At 34.7% G+C, this 6,106-nt stretch overlaps 1 pseudogene; it reads right to left on the minus strand.

Annotated features, from left to right (window-relative positions):
• Nucleotides 1-573: 573 nt before the first annotated feature.
• Nucleotides 574-651, minus strand: LOC125096500 (uncharacterized; annotated as a pseudogene).
• Nucleotides 652-6,106: the final 5,455 nt, after the last annotated feature.

Consider the following 6,106-nt stretch of genomic DNA (forward strand, 5'->3'; position numbering starts at 1 on the left):
ACAGATTAACAGGAGCAAAGCACAAAAATTACTTTAATACAGGTTTTACATGACACTGAAGACTTCATAAAGAATAAGGACCCAAATAAGTGGCAAAACCTAAATGTTTTTATATTAAGTTGAACAAAGAAAAAGTGGAAAAAATAACTATGTCGGAGGCTAAAGGAAGGTAAGAATTATTTCAACAAGGTCTGTTTGTACAGAATTCTTTTGGTTTCGGTTTCCTGTTCTTGATGACAGGAATATTTCTTTCCTCCTGGTATTGGGAGAACATTTTCCATATCCGGGTTTTATTTCCTGCTTTCAAGAAGAAAAAGGGAAGGGTGACGACACCTTTCATACACCTGCTTTTTTTTAAGTGCCTTTAAGTCAAAAGCATGTTTATGTTGAAAGGAATATTTTGGGATGGCATATTCCTGTTTACTTCAATCATGAATATATGTTATGGAATTATGAAGATTGTTCAAAGACCAGTTATTTTAAAGATTGTATTTTGAAACTAGCATCTATTGTTATTTGAGGGTCTGTTTCAACTTTTCTCCTTTTTCTGTTCTATTCTTTTTAGTGCGCCTGATTATTTTCTACTGAAAATCAGATATATAAAGTATAGAAGTATTACACTTGATCTTAGCCAAAAGGCCGAGAAGCGATATAAAGTATAGAAGTATTGACTACTTGAAGCAGTTCGAGTCCCTCCAAAATCACAGGCAAGGCAAGAATTTGAGGGCAAGCCATTTATTTGAGAAGCCCAGAAAATGCCAGGAGAGGAGTAAGGAAGTCAGGGAGCAGCAGGGAAAAAAGCAGCCTATAAAATATCTATTATCGAACTCATTACCATTATGGGAAAATGAAGCCCACTCCCTCCATTATGTAAGGTCTGCTTATGATGCGTAGAAAGTGATTAACTCCCCATCGTTGCCGGCCAGCCATGTTAAGCTAGACCACCGGGCTCTGGAAGCCACAGAAAGTCCTCAGTGAGGAGATGGAGGTTCTGGGATTTGGAAATGGGACAGGTAAATAGTATAGCAAAGGTCCAGGGAGATCGTGAGAAAACGACAACGGCTCAACAGTGATTCATCTCTTTCTTGAGAAGATATACATTATCTTGTGTGAGGATTTGGGAGAGAGTAAGTTCCTTCTGTCCAGGGACTAGGCTGGTTTTAGTCCTTGGAGCCTCAGTCTGTCATGAAAAGCCATGGTCAGAGGTATCATGGAGCTCCAGGGGTCACTGTTTCCCAAGATCTTCCTTATTCCTGAACTCCAACTTCAGGCATAGTATCATGACACTACTGAGAGCTCAGCTATGTTTTCTTTCAGCCACTTTCAACTTGGCACTTTACCCTCCTGGCTTATCCAAAATAATGCAAAAATGCCTTGGGGGGCAAACTGATGCTGAGTTTCAGTCTCGCTTCTCTGCATTTCCAACCCACCTTTTTTTTTTTTTTTTTTAAATTTTTTTTGGTCTTCTCAGTCCTGTGAGGAAGCCTAAATCTGTCAGCTTTTCTAACTCTTAGCAGTATCCCACTGCCTGAGTTCTCAGCAAATGCTTTGAGAAGAAAAGCAGAACAGATGATAGGAGTCAAGATGGCCTCACCTTTGTTAATATCCTCCTTTCTCTGAGACCTGCTCAATGTTGGCTCAGTATCATACAGATTTTTTTTTCTCCCATTTTTTTTTTAAGACCTTAAACCCTTACAAGCGACTCCATTATATATGGAACAGAAGTCAAAGATAGCAGATGATAAATTGAAGAAGAATTTTAAACTTTGGAAAAAAAAATAACAGTTAGATTACATACTGGGATGGAAAAAAGTAGGAAGAGAGTCCCTGTTTTACATAAGGCCTTGATTATATTCTAAAGTTTCAATATGTAAACTCAAATCTGTGTAAGTTTATTTCTTTTTTTTTAAAGATTTTATTTATTTATTTGACAGAGAGAAATCACAAGTAAGCAGAGAGGCAGGCAGAGAGAGAGGAGGAAGCAGGCTCCCTGCTGAGCAGAAAGCCTGATGTGGGGCTCGAACCGAGGACCTGGGATCATGACCTGAGCCGAAGGCAGCGGCTTAACCCACTGAGCCACCCAGGCGCCCCTGTGTAAGTTTATTTCTGACAAAGACTAACATCTTCCTCTATACAAAGTTTGAAATGAACTTCATTTCAATATAGGGCTCAAAAGCACGATAATATTATTTTGAAATAATATGCACACAGATCTAGTCCTCTCTCTAAGGAGTATTTCTCAGAGCATGTTTGGGAACACATGTCTTTTTCCAAGGTTGAGAAATCAATAGAAAAAGCAGCAGTTGCTTTTGGGATGCTTTGCTGACATATTAGCTTACATGCTTTATCTGTCAAGAGACTGCAATCAATATTATATAGTTTTCATGGCAAATAGGTAATAATACATCATTAACAATTTTTGAAGGTAAATAGATAATTTCAATTTTCACATTGAAAGTTGCAGTGTATAACAAACTGACAGGGGGAGCTAATTGTGATAAAATTTAGAGCTGTATCTATTTTCCTGCTTGTGACATTGAATTGTTAAGCTTGCTTCAGTACTTGTTTGTTTAATTTCCATTATCATGATTCCCAAGGGGACATTGCTATTTTGCAGGCCTCATACACATAATAACTAAAATCAGCCTTCGTGAAAAGGTTAAGGGTAGGGCAATTGGATTTCTGCAATACTGATTCAAGGACATACGATAGGGCAATGTCTGTACAATTCAGTCTAAAAAGAATCAATACTGAATGTCCAGGTATTATACTACTCTGAACTGATAGAATTCTAAATATATCAGAGCTTAATTTTATAATATATTTCTCATAAGAATGAGCTTGATTAAAAAGTCAAATTAGTAAGACAAAATCTCCAAGTTTATGTTCTCTGTCTAACCCATCATCGGGCAGGAAGTCATCAGTGCTCATTCCCATTTTTGTAGGAAAACTAGGCAATGAAAGAATGGAAATTTTCTTGAATTGGTAGATAGGATTAGAGGAGACATCTGTGGTTCTATTACTTGTGTACAGCCATCCTATTGATGAGTTCTATGACCTTTAGCTAGTCACTTAGCACTTCTCTAGGCTTAATTTCCTTCCTGTGTATAAAAAAGGAACAACAATTGTAGATACTGTTAAACCCGTGGATGAAAACTGTTCATAAGGGCAAAAAAGTATCATTAAGACTTGGCATTGTTCCTTTAAAAATTAAAATCACATTAAAAATTAAGAAAGTCTTAAACAACCTCATCAGTGCAGAACTGGAAAGCAATTAAGTATATTGTTTTGCCCCTAAAATCATCCCCAGAAGGTTATTTGTGCCCCTTATTGCCAATGATATTTACTGATGTAATTGATAGTGGATGCTTGCTGATCAGTCTCTTTCCTTATTTATTCTCCATTTTAAATAATCATTCCTAAAATGGGCATAGATTATTTTAGTTAAGCAAGAATTTTAAACATGGTAGTTTATTCAAAATCCAAGAGATTTATAAAACAAAATAAGCAGTATGTATACAAAAACAGAAGCTGTATTCCTAATAACTTAGAAGCATGCCATTTGCTGCATTTACCAATTATGCTAAAGTTTGTTAAGCTAAATATCTGTGGCTTTTCTTTCTTTCATTTTTAATTTGAGGAGTAAAATATTTACAAATTTTCTTTCATAAAGAATTCTTTATTCAATCAGCAGTAACTTTTGAGGCTTATTTCCTATATTTCTATTTCTTACACTTTCTGGGTTATAAAATGATTGATATTTTTCTATAAAAATCTAAACCTTAGATCCACATTAAATTTAAATGACTCAAAATAAAAATTCACATTTTCGAACCAGATTCATGTTAAATAAAGTGAAATAAAGAATTTTATCTCACGTCTTTTACTCCTAACTCTTTTCTTTAATGTGCATAACCCAAAGAACTTGATGTACGACTGGGAAAAACATCAAAGATGTGCCTGATTTGAATTCAATTCATTAAATATCTATTGAGCATTTACTCTTTTTTACTGAATTTTTAAATGCATCCTTATATTGTGTTTCACTTAAAAAAGAAAGAAAAAACACTGGAAACTAACAAAATGATTTTTAACGTGTAAAATATTTATATTTTGCTTAATTAATGAGCTCTTTTACACTTAAGGAAACAGATTTTAGACATAGAGTTATGATGCAAGTATTTACCTCAGGGTTTCTCTGATGAATATGTGAAAAGAATAGCAAAATCAACTTCTTTACTTCCTGATTTTGACTCTCATGCATAACTTTTCAAAGTGAGTTTCTGTGCTTTTCTATAAAATATATTCTACATTCAAGAGTATTAAGGGTTGATATTTTCCGGGATTTCCTTTTGAGACAGTGATGACTACTTCTTTATGCCAATCTACATGTGCAGTAGGATATGAAATTAACTGAATTAAATATCTAAATTGTGAAGAGAATAATTTGTAAGGTTATTAGTTGCTTTACTATTATTCATTCCCCAACACCCATAAGTCCAACAAACTGGATGAAGAGAATATTTTTTTTAAATCTCTTTGAATTGATTTTGTAGGATAAAAAGTTACATAAAATCATTCAAATATTGCAGTGGTAGTGTTTTTTAAACTCTAAGAAAATAAAACACCACAGATGCTTTGTTTTAATAAGCTGAGTTTTAGGTGTCCAGCTTACTTAATAAATGGTAACCTAACCTATGTTGGCAACCTTCTCTAGAATTCCTCAGAAAGATTTTATCTATTTTGAGATATGTAACTTAAATCTAGGGAGTGTTTAACCTTTGCTTATTTAGCTAGTTATAGTTATGACATTTGGTATTTTCTAATAGAAAATGCCCTCATCATGAACTATTTTTTTTTTGTTTCTTTTTTCTTTTTTTTTAAAGATTTTATTTTAAGTCATCTCTATACCCAATGTGGGGTTATAACTCACAACCCCAAGATTAAGAGTCACACACTTCACCAGCTGAGCTAACCAGGGGCCCCTTGTTAATTTCAGATTTTTGTCAAAACACATGGCTTACACATAGTGATACTTTTATTCTTTCTCTCTCTCTCTTTTTTTTTTTACATTACATACTATACATATTTTCTTTCATAGAGAGAATTAGGCACAGATTTTCACTTGTAGTTACATTGTTTTTCACATTAAAACTTCAATCTTCTATACAAAATCCTTCTGTTTCCCCATCTAAACTAATAGCACTTAATTTTTTTTGTTGTAAGGCCTTCTTTTTAAAAGAAAACTATTGGTTTCTTTCCTACTTCTTCATATTCTTCTTCACTTTTCTGTTACGAGAACTTCACAGCTATGTTTTCTTGTGTAAAATGATAGCCTACTCCAAAACAGAGGAAACCATAGTTCTTACAAGTAGTTAGAACATTATAAATTCTGCCTAAGCTGAAATGAGATATCCTGCCCAAAACAGAGTTTTAGTTTTTATTTTTTTAAGGATTTTATTTATTGGGGCACCTGGGTGGCTCAATCTGTTAAGCATCTGGCTTCAGCTCAGGTCATGATCCCAGGGTCCTGGGATCTAGCCCCATGTTGGGCTCCCTGCTCAACAGACAGCCTGTTTATCTCTCTCCCTCTGCCTGCCTCTCTGTCAACTTGTGCCCTCTATCTATCAAATAAATTAATAAAAATCTTTTTAAAAACCCAGCATCATAAAAAAGAAAATATTTTATTTATTTATTTGAAAGAAAAAGTGCAGGCACATGGGGTGGGGTAAGGGGAAGAGAAAGGAATCTCAGGCAGACCCACTGAGTGCAGAGCTTGCTCTGGGACTGGCTCCCACCACCTTGAGATCATGACCTGGGCTGAAACCAAAGAGCGGGTGTTCAACTGACTGAGCCACGCTGGTGACCCCCAAAACTATTTTAAAGCTCTATTTCCTTCATGTTTTGAACCGTCAATCAATATTTTTGGATACAAGTAGCTGGTAATGAATAAATACATGAGATGTTTTGTTAAACAAAGTTAAACAGACTTCTATTTCTAAGACATTTGAATATGTGACTCTGTACTATACATTTTTAAGTTACTATAGCCAGTATTTGTCATTCATCTTCTTTTAGAGAGAAAATGCAAGGGTTTGGGTTTTTT

The sequence above is a fragment of the Lutra lutra genome, chromosome 3, assembly GCF_902655055.1.
Source record: "Lutra lutra chromosome 3, mLutLut1.2, whole genome shotgun sequence".
Lineage (NCBI taxonomy): Eukaryota > Metazoa > Chordata > Mammalia > Carnivora > Mustelidae > Lutra > Lutra lutra.